The sequence below is a fragment of the Peromyscus californicus genome, unplaced genomic scaffold (assembly GCF_007827085.1).
Source record: "Peromyscus californicus insignis strain IS unplaced genomic scaffold, ASM782708v3 Scaffold_2__1_contigs__length_46816999, whole genome shotgun sequence".
Classification (NCBI taxonomy): Eukaryota; Metazoa; Chordata; class Mammalia; order Rodentia; family Cricetidae; genus Peromyscus; species Peromyscus californicus.
The window spans coordinates 12,484,386-12,504,051 of NW_026294540.1; the positions used below are offsets into that span (position 1 = coordinate 12,484,386).

A 19,666-nucleotide genomic window follows, 5' to 3' on the forward strand; every position below is an offset into this window, starting at 1 on the left:
TTCTTCATTGGCAAATAAATGCTCTCTCCATCAATAAGCACGATGACTAAATCAAACCGTTAGCTGTCACTCTTATCTCTTAAACAGACCCATGGATTTCCCAAGTAATCAGAAAGGGAATCAAACGTTGCCATTTGAGGTCAGAGATAACCTGGTCAATGTCTGCCAGGAGGAGGGAGTGGGGTGGGCCTTTGCGTACTGGTCCCCCCCAAAAAAACAAACACTCCTGTAAATAAAGCCAGCCTCCATCCTGTCTGCACAATGCGCTGCTTATTGAGTGAGTCAGGTGTTTGGCTGATTAAAAATTGATCCATTTCAAAATCTAATCAACAGAATAGGATTCTTTCATACGTTATCGGGAGAGCTGCTGACATCGAAAACCAAACCTGTTATTAACCCATGAACTCCAGTGACCCGCTCCCTGCCGCTCCCAGGGACCGTAAATTATTCAGTGGTCCACGACCCAGGGGCCGCTGGGCCTGATGGATTTAGACCAGGGCATCGGTCCAGGGCTTTGGGTCGATGGCGTGGCCTCACCAATCCCCGGAGGCCGGGGTTCAAGACACACGGGGGCCTCGGTGTCACAACTGTGAATACATTACTGGCATCCGCTGGGGCCTGGTCTGGGCTATGCCTTTGACTAAAAAGCCTCTCTGAACAGGGCAGGCTGGCCAGGGCCTCTGGGGATACAAGGCTTGGGGAAGGCCATTTCTGATTCCCAAGTTGAGAGGTGATTTCCCTTGAGCTACAGAAACGGAACGGATAAAGATGGGGAGGGGAGTAATTTGGCAAGTGAGGCCCAGTAATATACTATGTCCTCCAGATGTTTGCCTCCTCATACAAGGAAGGCTATTTGGGGTACTGGTCAGAGGTGTCCAGAGTCTGCTGGTATGTTGAGTGGGGCCCCAGGGTAGCCCTGGGCCTTCTCACCAATTTCCAAACTCTCTGACCTTGAATCAGAGTCCTTCCTGAAGAGCCAAATCTTACCAAAGCAAGATCAAAGAAAGGCCTCTTCCATCACTTCCTCCTCCTCTCCCCCTTCCTGCTCCCCTCCCCTCCCCTACACACACACACACACACACACACACACACACACACACACACACACACACACACCCTGTCAGTCAACATTCTGCTGAGCAAGAAGGACTCTTAGGGCGACAAGGCCACGTGAATTTGATACTGCAACTTCAAGGCCTGCGTCTCACAGCTGACCCAATGGGAAGGGAAGGGTAAATATAGGAGGAGAAAATGGAAGGATCTTTAGTAGGGCTTGGAAGCGGGAGCGGGGGTGGGGTGGTGGGGTGGTGGGGTGGGGGGGTGGGGGGGTGGGGGGGTGGTGAGTGGGGCTGGGGGAGTGTTGGCCTGGAACCTGAGAGAGGAGCCCAGGGGAGCCAGCTGCTCCCTGCCCTGGGCCTCTGGGAGAAGCAAAGTCAGGGTGAGCTGAACAGCCTGAATGTGGCTGTGTGAGCGAGCCGGGGCAGGGACACAAGCTCCCTGAGCCTCAGCTTTCTCATGGGTTCAACAGAGTAAATAAATAAAGGGCCGGATCTCCAGGTCATAGTTCAGGATGGGAGGACAGAGACATGACAGGTGCTGGGAAATGACATGGCATGGACCCCCTACAGTCCTCGATAGGGTCACCTGCACCCCCAGCTGAACCCACCCCACCTCCTCGGTGCTGACCTTTGTAACAACGACCCCCACTTGTGCTCCAGGACATGAGAGTCTAGTGGGAACTCCAGAGGTCCTTCACCATATGTGATTGAGTTTGAAAGCCAAGTCCAGGGTTCAAAACCCAGCTCTACCACTTACAGGCTGTGTGACTGCAGAAAAGGGAACTGAACTGACCTCTCGGGGTTTCAGCACTCTCCATTAAAACCAGGATGCTCCAAACACCAGCCTCTCACATGGTTCACTTAGCAGCAAGCCCTTGACCCCAGGCCCAGACATCAGGCCTCTTTGAACCAGGCTCCTCAGTACTGAGGCCTACAAGGTCATGGAGCTCTTCCCACCATCCAGAGCAATCCTGACCATCAGCAAGCACTGGGATAAACACACAAACACCAAAGAAAGCATCACAGACGTTTCTTCAACCCATGCACAAAACAGCGTCAACAGCAACCCAAGGACTTCCGTGTCACTGGTCACCGAGATGCCTGAGTATCCAGCAAGCCACTGAGAGGTTGACTCTGGCCACAGACCCCTCAGGACCTGAGAATCTGCTCTTAACTGATGCTTCTACCTGCAGCCGCCCCTGAATCTGCCTCTAGGCTCCGGACCGACCACATCATGGGCCCTTTCGGGGTTGTCACTACACCATCCAGCGGGTGGCAGCCCACAGCAACACAGATACCAGCCGGACCCCCAGAGCCAGGCAGGAGACAGTACCAAGGTTAAGGGCTGTGGCAAGATGGCTCCCTCTACACAAAACCCAGTCTGGCCAGGCCTGGGACAGAGGGGTCCAGTGAGGACGGGAAGGAATGAACTGATAAGCCTGAAACGCCTGAAGCTCCGAGACAGAAGGGACAGGGTGAAAGAGGCACCGGTTGGGGGTTCAGGGATCAGACTCTCAATCGGTCCCAACCTTACCTGGCTAGAGGGTCTCAGGAGGCCTCAGGCTTGGAGTGGGGGGGGGGGAGTGCCGCGTCCTCGATGGCAATGGACAGTACTGGCCAGTCCCTAGAAATGAGCTGGCCCGACCCTGGCAGCCGCTGGCCACCGGCACTGTTTACTCTCTGCCTGTTGTCCCCGTGACAGGCCTTCCAAGAACTGCGATCAATGCGGGCCCGGCTGCCCGCAGCCCGGCTCCCTGCAGCCCAGGTTCAGCTAGGAGGTACCCAGTCTGGCTGCGGCGTCTGCCGGGATGATGAGCAGACAGCGCCCGCCTGCACATCCACACCCCGAAGCCGAGTGGGTCCCTCTTGGTGCAAGCGAACGCACATGTGACCCTGACTCACGCGCCTGAAGAATTCACCCTCCGGCCTGGTCAGGAAGCACCTGGGCCTGCGGCCTGAGCAACACGGGGGGTGTTGGAGAGAAGCCAGGTGCCCCTCATAACACAGCCCCCGGGCGTCAAATGAGAAACACAGCTGGCCCAGGGCACAGCCTCCCTGGTGCCTGGATGAGAGGCTAGAGGTGAGGGGGGTGGCCTGTTCTGACGCAAGTGACCCAAATCCCACCCTGCACGCAGGGGGCTGAGGCAGGAGAAGGACTTTAAGTTTGAGGCCTGCCTGAGCTACACAGCAAGACACTGTCTCAAAAACAAAACAAAAAAAATATGAAATATAAATAAATAAACGAAAGCAAGCCTCCCAGGTTGCCCAGCTAAATAAATACATCACGGTGAGTCAGATAAAGGACGCATTGATTTTTTTTTTTTTTTTTTTTTTTTTTTTTTTTAGTGTTAAATGTATCTCAAATATCTCGTCAGACATACTTGCAGTAAGAATTATTTATCCTGCTGGGCAGTGGTGGCGTACACCTTTAATCCCAGTACTCGGGAGGCAGAGGCAGGTGGATCTCTGTGAGTTCATGGCTAGCCTGGTCTACAGAGTGAGTTCCAGGGCAGCCAGGGCTACACAGAGAAACTCTATCTTGGAAAACAAAACAAAACAAATTATTTATCCAAAATTCCAATTTAACTGGGCATCCTCTAATTGTTATTTATCACTAATATTGGTAATTATCTTACAGATATATTTATTTATTATAAAACCTGGCACCAAAACTGAACACTATTCCCAGCCTCTGACCAAAGGTTTCTGTCATCAACTTCAGCTGCTCCAGAGAAGAGAACACCTATAACCTCCACGTCAACACCTCACCTGCCCTGGGAAGCGCTGGTCCAAGATGCCAGCTGTATATTGATCAACTCATGCAACTGTGGAGGGAAAAATAAAAAACCAAAAACAAAAAAAGGGGGCTGAGGAAACTGTGGCACAGAGAGGGAATGGCACTCAGTTAATGTCACACAGCCAGAATCAGAGCGGCGTCTACACGGACGGAGGAAGGCAGATCCCCGCGATGAGTGGCTTGGATTCTTACTGTCTCTTCCTTAAGGACCTGGGGGTGTGGTACAGGTGGGGCAGAGAGCCTGCCTAGCACACCCAGTGCCCTGGGTTCCATCCCCGACACCATATAAACAATTGGGTTATCCTCAGAGACACACTGAGGGCAGCCTGGGCTACATGAGACCCCGTCTCAAAATTTAAAGAAATAAGTGATAAAAGACAGAAAAGATGCGCACTCGGAGGGTGAAGAGGAATGGCCCACTCTGCAAACATCACATACAAATGACATGCGAATGCATGCAAGGGGGTCGGACGAGGAGCGCTTGCTGCGTACGATGAGGACCTGTCCCCAGCACCCAGCACCCAGTGGGGGTGGTCGCATGTGTGTGCCATTTCATTCAGCCGCCGTGATAAAAAAACGCTTCAACCAAAAGCAACTTAGGGGAGGAAAGGGTGTATGGCACCTTGCAGGCTCAGCCTATCGAGGAGGGAAGCCAAGGCCAGGACGCTGAAGCAGAAACCAGGAAAGAACGCCACTTACTGGCTCATTGGCAAGGTCGTGCTTAGCGACCTTCAAACCTGCCTAGGGATGGCATCACCCACAGTGGTCTGCGCTCTCCTATATCAATCATCAATCAAGACAATCCCTCACAGACATGACCCCAGGCCAGTGTCATCCCTCTGAGGACTTTAGGCCGGGTCAACTCGACAACTGAAGCTCACTAGCCCAGCACCTAGAACCCCAGGGCTGGGGATGGGTGGGTGCTGAGACAGGAGGATGGCAGCTGCTTGAGAGCTACCAACCTAAATCCAGGTTCAGTGAGAGACCCTGCCTCAAGGGATAAGGCACAGAGTGATGGCGCAGCACGACCCATGTCCTCCTCTGGTACCTGCGTGTATATATACATGGCACACACATGCACACTTAAAAATAAATGAGTGCCGGGCGGTGGTGGCGCGTGCCTTTAATCCCAGGACTCGAGAGGCAGAGCCAGGCGGATCTCTGTGAGCTCGAGGCCAGCCTGGGCTACAGAGTGAGTTCCAGGAAAGGCACAAAGCTACACAGAGAAACCCTGTCTCGAAAAACCAAATATTAATTAATTAGTTAAATAAAAAAATAAATGTGTTAAAAGCAACTAGAGGCCACACTTAGCTGGTGGAGGGGGCACCCTGCTTGGAAATCATTGTCAGCGTCTCCAGCTGTATCTACCCACACACCGCCCAGAGCCAGCCAGATTGCCCGACACACCAGTGTTTCTCCCTCGGAGATGCTGGGTGTTCCCTAGAGATACTTCTGTCTGTCCTGACAGAGAGATCCCCCTACACCTGGTGGGGATCCCACAAGCAAGTGTCACCCAGCCCCCAGGGCCAATGAATGGTGAATGGGAGGAACTGCGATCTCCACCCAGGAAAGCCTTGCGTCCCTCTACGTTGTCGAGAGACACTCATCACCTGCTCTGGAGGACCCCGCTAAGGGGGCCTCAGACTAGAAGTCACTCAAATGTCCCTCGGTAGCGGAATGAGAGTCATCTACAATCCCAGGACTTGGAAGACTAAGACAGGAGGATCACTGTGAGTTCCAAGCCAGGCTGGGCTACAAAGTGAGACCCTGTCTAAAAAAAAAAAAAAAGTCAGCCAACCAACCAGGAGCCTGGATGGGTAGATGGTGGTATCCCTGCACACAAAGCGTTGTTCTCTATGTAGAAACACTGAATCTTCAAAATTACACACAGGAGCCAGGAAGACTCTGAAACTCTCATGCATGGAGTGCAGGAGCTAAGTAGACTGACAGATATCCCATGTTCATGGACAGCCACACTCAGTATCATCAAGGCATCAGCTCTTCCCAACTTGGTCTGCAGACTCAAGGAACTGTCAATCAAAATCCAAAGTTCCGTGCACGGAGAGACAAAAGACCTAGAAAGACTCATGCACAGCTGAGGGAGAGCCATCAGACTTCCAGCCGCTAAGGAGCTACAGGGACGCAGTCAGCATGGCGGAGGAAGGACAGAGCTCAGAGCCCAGCAAAGGGCAGTCTGCATGCAAGTGATGGGGCTTTGATGAAAGAAAAGGCATAACAAGGGAGAAGAGACCGTAGTCATTCAAAAGATGGCGCTGACGAACAGTCCATATCCACACACAGCAACAGCCCAGACCAAGACCTGCCAGCCTTCACCCCAATCAACTCAAAACGGAGAGAACAGTATACTGTGCCGTGCAAGACCCTTTTCAGCTTCCTCGAGGAGAACAGGAAGTTGCCTGGACAACCAGGGATGCAGTGGTGATGGTCCAGACCCAACGCCAAAGACAACGGTCAATGAAAGAGATGATTGCTGAACTTGACTTCATTACGTTAAAAAGCTTGAGGGCTGGAGAGATGGTTCCTCCGTGAGGATGTTCTTGCAGGAGACCCAAGTTTGGTTCCCAGTACCCACGTTGGGCAGCTGGAACTCTAGCTCCAGGCTAGAGTGACTCTCTTCAGGCCTCCATGGACACTGCACTGGCGTGCATATTCTCACATAGACACATAAATGAAAGTAAATCAAACTTTCGAAACAAAGTGTGGAAATTACCATTTTCTGCTCTGCAAAGACCATGCCAAGAAAAGAAGAGACCTGGAGAAAACAACTGTTAAGACATCCACCTAGCCAGGCGGTGGTGGCGCACGCCTTTAATCCCAGCACTTGGGAGGCAGAGGCAGGCGGATCTCTGTGAGTTCGAGGCCAGCCCGGTCTACAGAGCGAGATCCAGGACAGGCTCCAAAGCTACGCAGAGAAACCCTGTCTCAAAAAACAACAACAACAACAAAAAGACATCTAGCTAATAAAAGGAAGTGGAGCCTCATGGGGGGAAGGGGTGCTGGGGGCAGTGCAGGCCTTAAGGGTTACAGCTTGACCCCTGGTGTATGTGAGGAGCCACCTCAAGCTCTTACTGCTATACTGAGTCAACCCCGAGGCTTCATCTTCCCCCTCCATGCCAGACAGTCCCCTCCACGCCGGACTGTATCCCCTGAGCTGTGACCCAGGAGTAATCCTTCATCCCTTACGGTGTTTCTGTCACCGAGACAAGGAAAGTTATAATAGTCACCACACCTGCAGCTCTAGCTGTAGATGGAGCCACTGAGGCTCGGGGAGGTGACGGGATTGGCTCTGTAAGGATGGCAGTCGAGAGTTGAACCCAGACCAAGTCTGACTCCAGGGCCACGCTCTAAACCCCAAGATTTCTGTTCCCACCCTCAGGGGAGCATGGGAACACAGTCAGCACCCTACCTCCTCAGGGCTCTGCCTAGAGGTGCCAGACCCACAGGGCCACACAGATCACAAAGGGGGGGGGGTAACCATGAGGGCAGGGCAGGTGGGCTACAAAGCCACAGCCTCGGGGTGCTTGCTGGATGCCCACGGCTAGCGCCAGGAGCTCCTGGCAGTCGCCTTTCATCTCCGCAGAAAACGGATGCGGCTTCAGGCCCCCCCAGCCCCCCCCCCCTCCCGAGAGCCCAGAGGTTGGACAGAAGGCTTTCTCAGGAAAAAAGAGAGGCCCACAGGGGCAGGCATCTCCACAGGCACAAAGGTGACACCCGACACCTCACCAAGGAGCTCCCTGACAAGCACCTTCAAAGGACAGCGGTGGGCCAGCTTGCTGGCTTTTGTCCTCATGTCACTGACACACGGGGACGATTTTTTTTTTCCTGCGCACTGCGCGTTATTTTAGTTTGAAGCAGCCAAACCCAGCGTAAACCCGAGAGAGAGAGAGAGAGAGAGAGAGAGAAACAAGAAAAGAGGCAAAGGCAAGAGCCATCCCCGGCAGGCAGAATCGGACACAGTGGCAGGCGAGCCGGAACAACACGAGAGATGACCTTGACTGTGACAGTCTTCTCGTGAGGTCACACGGGGAGAGTGGACGGGGTGGCGGTAGGTGGGATGGGCTCAGGGAGACGCTAGGCGCGAGTCGTCTTCGGGCCACTTTTACACCCAACAGCCACATCTGTTGGGCTAGAGGGGTCGGGGGGAGCAGTCTCAGGGAGCCCCTACAGGTCCCTTCCCACTGCGCTGAAGCTCCGCAGGGACCAGGGGCACAAAGACTATCGAGTCACTGCACTATAGAGGTCCCCACGGAAAGGGGTGCGTAAAACCCCAGAGGAGGCCAGGGGAACTGTGATATGGTGTGACCCCCCACCCACACCTCTGTCCCCCTGTCACCAATATGTCTAAACAATACAGCACACCAGGACAGATGGCAGCCATGTATTTCTCCTTCTCACCATTATAGAAATTCGGATCATACAGCATGGAATGGCTAAGAGTTTCCAGAATCTTCCATGGGAGGTTGGGGCGGGGAAGTGGGGCTGTGTTTCTGGCTATAGATGATATTGATTTAATTTGAAAAAAAGGCTTTAATACGTAAAGGATCCAGGTAGACTCCTGTGGCCATGTTACAGAGACAAAGACAGGGGTCTCGGGGAAGACTCAAACCTGCTTGGTCACCTCCAAGCAGGTGGCTTTCAGTTGCCATCACAGAAATGGGTGTTGGCTCTAAACTTTCATTAGTCCAGAAACTCAACAAGAAAGAAAAAACCTCCCCTCCCAGAAGCCACTGAAAAATACCCTCGAAGTCTCTGATTGTCCCAGTTTGGGTCATGTGACTTCCTCTTGAGCCAATCGCTGTGGGCAGGGAATGGCTGTGGGAATGACAGCTCCCCTATCTCTCCCGGGTTAAGTCACGGAACTGATGGAGATGTAGGACGCATGACGGCCACTCCAAGGAGTGGGGGTGACGCGGAGGACGCACCAAGGCACATCTGCCATTTGCTGGCCCCAAACTGCACAAGGACCTGCCCACCTCACCAGGTAGATGTCCCCAAGCCCATGACCCGGGAAGGTGCCTCCGGAGGATGAGCTGGGGCTCAGAGGGGCACAGGGCCATTTGGAGAATGCACAGCTTGTCCAGTCAGAGCTGGGGCCGAACCTGATGCCAGGGGACTCAGCACCCACTGCTCTTAACCCACATATTGACCCCCACAACTCTGAGAATAAACCCTTGAAGGGGCGGGGGAGAATCAAGCTCCCTAGAGAGGCAGGAGACTTCTCTGCTGAAATAGGAGGTGGCCAGCACGCTGTGAGTCCACACTCCCGTGCAGCCAAGCTCTACACTCACATGTTAGGCTTGAGACTTCCAGGTCTCACCCCAGGGACACTAATTTAGGAGGTTTTGAAAGGGCCCTGAATGAACCGATTCCCAAACAGCAAAGATGCGCAGGTCCAAGAAACTTTAATCCCAGAACGGAAAGTAGTTGGGGGAGGGGGAGGCGGGCAGAGGCAGACAGATCTCCAAATTCGAGGCCAGTCCGGTCTACAGAGTGAGTCCTAGGACAGCCAGGGCTACATAGAGAAACCTTGTTTCAAAAAAACAAAACGCACCTCGGCCAGGAAATTAATGAACAAAAAAACCCCATGGTTCTCATTTGGTAACACCACCAGACGGACATTTAGTAAAAATAAACAGAAAGTCTCTCTCGCACACAGGGGTGAATGACCTCTGATCTTCGAGTTTCGTCTCCCAGGCCCCCCACCCCCACACTCATTGGCTCCCCCAGCATGTGTTTACACACGCTTTCGAACAGGGCAGAGTCGAGAGATTGTGTAAGAAGATGGCATTCAGGTAACATAACCAACAACATTTATTCCCTAGTGGAGTTCTGGCACTTGGGTGAGTCGAGGCTCCAGAATTTACCAGGAAACAATCCTATCCAATATGAACGCTCTTCTTTTGTTTGTTTTTATTTTTTGTTTTTCAACACAGGGTTTCTCTGTCACCCTGGCTGTCCTGGATCTCGCTCTGTAGACCAGGCTGGCCTCAAACTCAGAGATCCACCTGCCTCTGCTTCCCGAATGCTGAGATTAATTGCTAGAATTAAAGGTATGTGCCATAACTGCCCAGAACCCAGTCTTTCCTGTCTTTTGTTTTTTGTGTTTGTTTTGTTTTTTGGACAAGGGGTCTCTCACTAAGCCTGAAGCCCACCTATCTGGTCAGAGTCCCTGGAATCCTCCCATTTCCACACCCCCAGGGCTGGGATTATAGGAAGGTCTTGGTTTTTATATGAATGTTGGGGACCTCAACTCAGATCTGAATGCTTGTGTGGCAGGCACCTGTCATACCGAGCCATCCCCCGGAGCCCTCTGCCTTGACTTTGGAGTGAAGTCCCTCCCTAAGTCCACCCTGCACATTCGAAGCCTGTCTCCAGTGCCATCAGGGCTGAGCTGGCCATTCTGGGAAGACGCGTCCCTGACCATCTTGCCTGGAGCCTACCTGATGCCAGTGTGGCGGGCACCTGACACATCCTGACATAATCCCACAAAATCTTAAAAATGGTCATCAACAGTCCGGATGGTTCAGAGGGGACCGTGAGACCGCCCCCTCCCCCCACAAGCAGCAAATCTACAGCTCAGGATGCCACCATGAATCAACATTCCAGAATGACCACGATGCCAATATGCTGGGGCGCCACCAAGTACCCTGGACTGCCCCCCACTCCCACCCCAGCTACTTATCAGGGGATCTCACTCGAGACAGCAGCAGGTACGGAACCTCCAGCACCACAGTCAAGGCCGATGGGAGGTGTATGCCACCACCTTGTAGATGGCCGTGCCACTATACCAGCTTTACCCTACCCCAAGGGAAGGAGATTCTCCAGGCTCAACAGTGTGGGACAGACAGACACCTTGTTCTGGCAGGGCCTGGAGTGTCATCATACTTCACGCATGCACGCCTGCATAAACATTTGCTCCCTTGGGCTGGATGCCTCGAGCAATGGTGGATTTAAAAAAAAAAAAACAAAACTTTCCCTTTTTCACAAACCCCTAAGTAAATAATAAACAGCAGAAAGAAACAAAGTATATATTTGAATGTGGAGAGGCCTCCCCCGCCCCTCCCTGTCTGCTGGGCAGGAAACGTGCTTCATGCCTGTCCCTACGTTGGTCCGCTGCATCCTTCAGCTTCCCAGAGGTCATACGAGTCATGGACAAGTGGACAGCAGTGTCCTTGACTGGCCCCTTCGCCCACCTCCTCCTCCTCCCCCTAACTCCTCCTCCTCCTCCGGCCCCCTAACTTCTGCAGACATTGTCCTCTTCTGTCCAGGATAAAACCAGCCCCGTCCGAGCCAGGCTGCCCATCCTCCCAGCCGTATCGGGCTGCTTGGGGGCCCTCCCACTGGGGACCCAGCCACACCAAGCTCTCTTTCCCTCCCTAGAACTACAGGCATGTCCCCCTCACCCCAGGACCTTTGCCCATGCTGATTCCCTCAACTACTCGTCATCACTCCAGGAGTCCTTCCCTGACACCAAGACTCAATGTGATCACAGGTTAAGCTCTTCTCTCCCAGCTCAGGTCCTCCCAAGCCCTCAGCAGGGTGTGCAATTTCCAATGTGTGATTATTTGATTCACGTCCTTCGTCTCTTCAGGGATTTTTATTTTCTAAATACCACCGGAGACCCACAGCACCGTGAGGGCAGAGAGCGAGTCCACTTCGATCCCCCAGGGGCATCCCTGGTACTTGGCTGGCTGCCTAGCAGTGGGGAGATGCAAAGTGAAGCCTGCCGGCCCTTCACCAGGTGAAGGGGTGACGTCATCCCTGCCTAGCCCCTCCCACTCTGCTTCCTCCAGGCTGAGCTGGGCAAGCCGCTTCATATGACGTCACTTTATCTACTGCCGGGTGCTGTATTCATGAGCCCCAGATAAATATTTAATCACAGTAAGATAAGCGAGACCGTCACGTCCTCCAGAATGGCCTTGTACGCACACTTCTCTGACCTAGATGTGAGTGTGCCTGTATGTGTGTAATACCCGTCGGGCTCCCTTTGGGGGCTCCCTCGTGTGCAAAATTACATGAGGGAGCCCCTCAAAGAAACACACCAACCCAGGCGGAAAAGCCGCTTGACCACTGTGTCCATTCCTGAGGCAGGTGAGTGCCCGCCCACTGTCCCCTGGGGAACACAGCAGGAATGACCAGCCAGCCGGGCCACCACTTACAAAGTACCCACTGTGTGCCAGTCACTCCACTGTCCCCAATCAAAGATCATTTCATAGCGGAGGGAACAGGCCCAGAGTGGCACACACCTACCTCCACAACCAGGCTGTCGACCACAAGGCCTCCAGCCCTCCTAACACAGAACAAGGCAAGGACATTGGGGGTGGACATCTAAAAGCAAAGTCTCAAAGAGGCCTTAGCCCTGGCCTGGGGTGGGGGACAGAAGAAGGGGGCCACCAGGGTGATGGACACAAGACAAAAGACAGCCACAGTCGCTCAGCGAAAGACTGGACCAGAACTGGTGGCCTCACGGGACACAGTGGGAAGAAGTGGACAGGCCCACAGAGAGCAGCCCTCCAGGCCTTGCTCCAGGGTCACTTCCTCCTCCATAGCCAGAGCCCTGTCACCATGGACCTTCTGTGCCTTGTACGATTTCTCACAAATCCCGCCATGGCCTGTGTCTGCCTCCCTCCCTGCCCCAAATCCCGGAACCTTCCTCGGCTCCTCTTTGTCCCCAATGGCTGGAACAGAAATAGAAATAGACGAGAGCGGAGGAGCTTCAGGCTACACCATGCCGGCATCCTGGGGTTGCACGTGTGTGTGCACGTACACCCACGTGCGGATGCGTGTGCTCATGGGTGTGGATCCATGCGTGCGAGGATGAACACAGATTTGGAAGGGCAGGAGAGCAAGAAAGGGCTAGGAGTCATCTGCCCCGTCCGTTAGATGGGGGAAACTGAGGCAAAAGCAGGCGGCCTCTCTGGAAGGAGAAGGTGCCCGCGGTCAGCGTTTCAAGGGCCTGGCTTTCTCTGCCACATCCCCTTCCCCGGGAGACCCTGGCCTGATTAAGGGTAGTCAGGGTTCCTGTCTCCTTTTGCCAACAGCATTCTCAGAGTAGGGCAGACTGTACATTTTGGGAACAGGTCCCAATTCCAGAATGGAAATTCCCACCCCTCCCCACACAGAGGAGCGGACACTCCAGCTATTGGGAGGGGAGTGGGGATGGGGGGTCCAGCTAGTGTGTGTAAGTGTAAGTGTGTGTAAGTGTGTGGCGGGAGTCATCATCTGTAAGGATACAGGGAAATGTCCCTCAGGCCCCACCCTCTTGACCACCTTCCATCTTGCATGGTACCCGAGATTTGAGAATCATCCTGTCTCGGTGTCTGTGTCTCTGGGTCTGTGTGTCTGTCACTGTCTGTCTTTGTGTATGTGTGTGTCCCTCTCCTTGTGGGTTTATGTGTCTTTGTCTCTCCTGTCCCCTCCCCAGCCACGGGGGGGTGGATGGAGGAAAAAAAATCCCAAGATCCCTAATTTAAAGTACAGTCGATGCTGCCGGCTACCCTTCCCCACCGCCTCATAATCAAACTTGTGAGGGGCGGATGGGCGGGAGCGAGCGGCAAGGCTCCTCGGAGAGGGTACAATCAGACAATTTTTAAGATCATGGAGTATTAGACCGGTCCCAACTGGGTTTACTAATCAAACAGCCAAATCCTTCATAACCAGCCAATCCCTACAGGGCAATTAAATCCTTCCCCTTTAAAACACTTGCCATGCTGTCTGGGGACAGAAAGAAAAATTTGCAAAATTCATTTGATAAATTAGCCAGGGAAACAAAAAAAAGAAAAGAGGGAATCAAGCTTTGTTCTTTTCATTTTTTTTAATTATGGAATTCACAATGCCTGAATAATGTTTAATAAGAACTATGAAAATTCCTAACAGTATTACAACACAACACAAAAGAATTAACCTGGTTACCGTGAAAAATTGCATATTTAATTAAGAACAGAGAGTTCAAAACTACCCAGAGATTTTCAAAGTGCGGTTGCCTGAGGGGCCAAATTACATGCTTCCAGGGCTGCTAACGGAGTTAGTGCGTTCAGTCATTACCCAGGCGTCCCCATTAAGTGACTCTGGGCAGATGACATCAAATTCATTTCCAAAGCACCAGGAACTGAAGCATTCACTTGAGTAGTTTAAGGGGAATCAACCACCCTGCTGGTGCAATCAGACCCCTTGTTGATAAAGGCAATAATTAAAGAATAATGTTAATTAGCTGCTTTTATTTGAAGAGAAGTGTGGTAGTTGGAGGCTTTCCAGGCTGGTGAGGTGGGAGTCGCGCTTTCTCTAAGAGGAGAGGGGCTGCTGTGGGCGTGGGGAACGCTGAGGCCCACAGGAAAGGAGCTGCGGTGAGGGAAGGCTAAGGCAGGACCATGAAACCAGTCCTTCGGGCGGGGGGGGGGGGGGGGGGGGGGGGGGAGTCGGGGAGGCCCGGTCCCCATGTGAACCGGCCAGTCACCCCAGTCAGGGGCAGCTCAGAGAGTGAAGAGAGGCGGAGCCCGAGCTCTGCCTTACTCCATTACTGCCATCATGGCAGACTCAAGTCCTGACACACTCACTCCATCCCTACCTCCTGTCACACACATTCCCCTCACACAACCTCCTGTCACACACATTCCCCTCACACACACTCTCCTGTCACACTCATTCCCCTCACACACACTCTCCTGTCACACTCATTCCCCTCACACACACTCTCCTGTCACACTCATTCACCTCACACAACCTCCTGTCACACTCAATCACCTCACAACCTCCTGTCACACCCATTCCCCTCACACAACCTCCTGTCACACTCATTCTCTTCACTCTCCTGTCACACCCATTCCCCTCATACACTTTTCTGTCACACTCATTCACCTCACACTCTCCTGTCACACTTCCTATTTGGCCCTTTCTGATCACATTCACTCCCCTCACACTCTCCTGTCACACTCATTCCCCTCACACTCTCCTGTCACACTCATTCCCCTCACACTCTCCTGTCACACTCATTCCCCTCACACTCTCCTGTCACACCCACTCCCTGTCACACACATTCCCCTCACACTCTCCTGTCACACCCATTCCCCTCACACTCTCCTGTCACACTCATTCCCCTCACACTCTCCTGTCACACCCACTCCCTGTCACACACATTCCCCTCACACTCTCCTGTCACACTCATTCCCCTCACACTCTCCTGTCACACCCACTCCCTGTCACACACATTCCCCTCACACTCTCCTGCCACACTCATTCCCCTCACACTCTCCTGTCACACTCATTCCCCTCACACTCTCCTGTCACACACATTCCCCTCACACTCTCCTGCCACACTCATTCCCCTCACACTCTCCTGTCACACTCATTCCCCTCACACTCTCCTGTCACACACATTCCCCTCACACTCTCCTGTCACACTCATTCCCCTCACACTCTCCTGTCACACTCATTCCCCTCACACTCTCCTGTCACACACATTCCCCTCACACTCTCCTGTCACACTCATTCCCCTCACACTCTCCTGTCACACTCATTCCCCTCACACTCTCCTGTCACACACATTCCCCTCACACTCTCCTGTCACACTCATTCCCCTCACACTCTCCTGTCACACACATTCCCCTCACACTCTCCTGTCACACACATTCCCCTCACACTCTCCTGCCACACCCACTCCCCTCACACTCTCCTGTCACACTCCCTACCTGTCTACTCCCCGGGGCTCCCAGTCACCCGACACAACCTCTAACACACTCCCCGTCTCCCTCGGCCACGCTCTGTCACGTTGGACCCGAGTCACACGGATCACACCACCACCCTTCTAGAGAAAGCATCTTTTCCAAAGATGGCGGCCACCGCAGCGCTCCCCGCCAGGTTCTTCACAGAACATGACCGACGACACTCCTCTCGTGGAAGGGTGGCGGGTGGCGTCCAGACCTCTCCTTCTGGACCCATGCTGACCACTGCTTTGAGGCCCAAGTTGACAGGCGTGACAACCGTTGTCCAAACCCAATGATGAAAGCCAAATTTCCACCTGGTGCTCTGGAGCCCTGGCCGCTGTTTGGTGAGAAGAAACCACCGGGCGGGCCACCTGGCACTACCGCGGGCAGCCGAGGGTCAGCCAGCGGCGGCCAAGAGGTGAGGCGTCCCGTCACCTCTAACCGAACCTCACCAGCTGAGGCCCAGCTGTCATGGCGTGGTGACGGCCACTGGACTGGGCTCTGCCCTCATCCCTGACAGACAGACAGACAGACCCTGTGGGTCTCACAGTCATCGCTCTCACAAGGCTGGGGTGTCTTGTCACACGGCGGTGACCGACCGATGCGTCTACACGGACGCGTGCTCTGCCTCACCCCACACCCTCTGGCTTCACAGGCCAGTTTGAGAAACAGGCTCGGCTAAGGCCACTCACCTGCGGGGCTCAGGCCTCTTCCACCCAGGGCCCCATCTGGACAGGACGTGAGGAGGCATCTGGGGCATCTGAGGCAGGAGGGGGTCTGCCCTCCTTGGGATCCCCACCTTGGCAGCTAGGCTGGTGGTGGGCAACGGGGGCCTCAGTCCCTCCTGCTACCCACATTCCAGAAGCCTCGGCACAGCCCTGCACAGCTCTGCAGGATTCTTCTCCAGGCTGAGGCTCTCAAAGTAGGCCACGGGCCGTGGGACTAGCTCCCTCAATCCTGGAGGCTGTGCAGGACTTCCTCTGAGGGACGGGCTGGCTTGGAGAGGCTCCAGGCTACTGGCCTGAGGGACCGGGTCCAGTGGCCTCAGGTGGTGAGGGACAGGAAACGGACAAGGATGTCCCCTGACTCCCGCTATATAGGGACCCGAACATCCTAAGTCTGTAACTCGTGGGGGGCCCACTTGCAAAAGCTCTGGCCCTGGCTCCCACGCCTGCCCAGCATCTCTGTCTCCTGGGGGTCACCCGCGCTCACATCAGACGCCACACAAGCTGGCTTTTAGGAGAGGAAAGCTGGGCACACAGTAGCCACCTCCCAGTTACACCAATAACGGGTAAGCAAGCCTGTGTGTGCAAGACTCTGCACTCAGACTGCCTGGCTCTGCTGTGCGGCATGGGGCAAGTCACTTGACCTCTCTGAGCATCAGCGACCTCTTCCGAAAATGGGAGGTTAACAATGGTTACATCGCAGTGTGGTCGTGGGAATAAAATCATCTGAGTGGGGGCACTGAGGAAGCACTAAGTGTTTATCTACTCATTAACTCCAAATAAAGAAAACAAAAGCTAATATCGGGGGGGGGGGGCTGGTAAGATGGCTCAGAGAGTAAAGGTGCTTGCCACTAAGCCTTACGACCTGAGTTCAATTCCCAGGACCCACAGGGTAGACTAAGAGAGCTGACCCCCTGCAAGCTGTCCTCTGACCTCTGCATGCACACTCAAGTGCACGCACGTGTACATACACACACACACACACACACACACACATGTGCATGCACACATACACACTTATGAACAAACGTAATTTAAAATATTTATTTGTACACGTTTTCAAAAACTAAATTTTTTCCCAGCACTTCCTTCATCTGTGGCGATGCACCTGCCCATTTTCCAGACAGTCTACCGTGAAGCCAGAAAAAGCAAAAATCACCTCCACACGTCACGAAATTGCCACCGTGGATCCCGGGTGTGTGCGACGTCAGGGGCCACACCAGCGACAAGAGAAGCCCAAGCTTGAAGGAGACTGGCGTCCCCGGGGGGGGGGGGGACAGGCTCAACCAGCAGCCCATCATTCTGGGTTACCTTTTCACGACCGTGACCAAACACCGGCAGGCGACCTCAGGGCCAGGGGGGTTTGTCTCAGCTCACGGTTCCGGAGGGTTCCGTTGGCCCCACGCGCCTACAGACCATCACGGCTGTGGGTACATGTGGTGGAAGACCTCTAGAGCACCGTGGACGGGAAGTGAGGGGGGGGCAAGATACCCGCAAGGACCAGGCCCTGAGGGCGGTGGTGGCGCACGCCTTTAATCCCAGCACTCGGGAGGCAGAGCCAGGTGGATCTCTGTGAGTTCGAGGCCAGCCTGGGCTACCAAGTGAGTTCCGGGAAAGGCGCAAAGCTACACAGAGAAACCCTGTCTCGAAAAACCAAAAAGAAGAAGAAGAAGAAGAAGAAGAAGAAGAACAACAACAACAACAACAACAACAACAACAACAACAACCAGTCCCTGGAGACCCATTTCTGCAAGCAGCCAGAGGGAAAGGATGGGTCAACAGGGCTGGAGTGGGAGACAGAGAGCATGGCATGGTGGGGGAGGGCATCAATATGCCAGGGGTATGAGGCAGGGGGATCTACCAGGGGCCTGTGGCCAGAGAGTGGAAAGTGCAAGGAACGTTGTTCAAGATCAGGTAAAGAGGAGAAGCCAGGGGCCGGAGGAGGGCTCCATGTTAAAGCACTGCCTAGCATGTGCAAGAATGGGGGCGTGAAGGAGTCAATCAGTGGTCAACCCGAGCCAGATTTGGTAAGTTAAAATGAAAATGGCAGAGCTGGGGAGATGGCTCAGCGGTTAGGAGCACTGGCTGCTCTTCCAGAGGACCCAGGTTCAATTCCCAGCAACCACATGGTGGCTCACAACCGTCTGTAATGAGATATGGTGCCCTCTTCTGGCCTGCAGGCATACATGCAGCCAGAACAGTTTATATAATAAAAAAAAAAATCGATCTTTTTTAAAAAATGAATATGGCAAACCCTGTGTAACTGTGGAGAAAACCAAAAAATAAGGGGGCGGGGATCATTAAACTAAAGTGCTACATTAGAAAATACTCAAGAAGGGCTGGAGAGATGGCTCAGAGGTTAAGAGCACTGCTTACTCTTCCAAAGGTCCTGAGTTCAATTCCCAGCAACCACATGAGGGGCTCACAACCATCTGTAATGAAATCTGGTGCCCTCTTCTGTATACATGTATACAAATAAATAAATCTTAAAAAAAAAAGAATTCTTTAAAAAAAAAAAAAAAGAAAGAAAATACTCAAGAAAACAGTAAAAGGCTGGGAGAAGAAAACAGACACCAGATACTTGGAAAACTAAAAGAAAGACGGCGAACACAAGTTCCGCTACATCAGAAACACACTAAGTATGAGTGGCTTAAACAATCCAACCAAAAGGCAGGGGATTTGAGGCCAGATTAAAACTGCACATTGTCTGCAGCGGACACTTCAGAGTCAAAGATACAAACGGACTCCAGGTAGAAGGCTCCACAAAGAGGTATCACGTAGCGGCTGGAGAGACGGCTCAGTGGTTAAAACTGTTCTTGCAGAGGGCCCGAGCGTGGTTCTAGCACCCACATGGCAGCTCACAACTGCTGGTAAGTCTAGCTCTAGAGGGGTCCAGCACCCTCTTCTGGTATCCAAGGGGAATTGTATGTATATCACACACACACACACACACACACACACACACACACACACACACATTTAAAAAGATGTATGAATAGGAGACAGAACAGACTTTTTAAAAAATGTAATGTTACTAGAGCAGGAACTATCTGCTAATGAAAGAAAGTTCTACCCACTAGGAAGGCATAGCTGTTATACGCTTACAGGCACCTAATAAAAACATCAAAACACACAAAGCAAAGTGCCGAAAATGAGAAGAGAAACAGACAACACAACAAAACGGCTGGAGACTTCAAGGCAGGAGCCACAAGCCCAACAACGCTACGAACCCTGAGGGCAGACAGTGGCGTATAGAGGCTGAAGAGTCATGTCTGAGGACTCTGCCTCAAAAGCTAGGGGGCCCTAAAAAGCTGGTTCTCTCTCTCTCTCTCTCTCTCTCTCTCTCTCTCTCTCTCTCTCTCCCTC

The 19,666-nt window shown here is 53.1% G+C and overlaps 1 protein-coding gene across 5 annotated transcripts in view; it reads right to left on the bottom strand.

Moving 5' to 3' along the window:
* Cux2 (cut like homeobox 2) overlaps positions 1–19,666 on the bottom strand; it is a 194,940-nt gene that overhangs the window by 161,786 nt on the left and 13,488 nt on the right. Inside the window, exon 1 of one of the 5 annotated variants that reach the window (XM_052755291.1) lies at positions 2,593–2,725. The exons of the other annotated variants lie outside the window; for them this stretch is intronic. The gene's annotated coding sequence lies outside the window, so the exon portion shown is untranslated. Of the gene's footprint in view, positions 1–2,592; positions 2,726–19,666 lie in introns of those variants that run through there. 5 annotated transcript variants of the gene reach the window in all.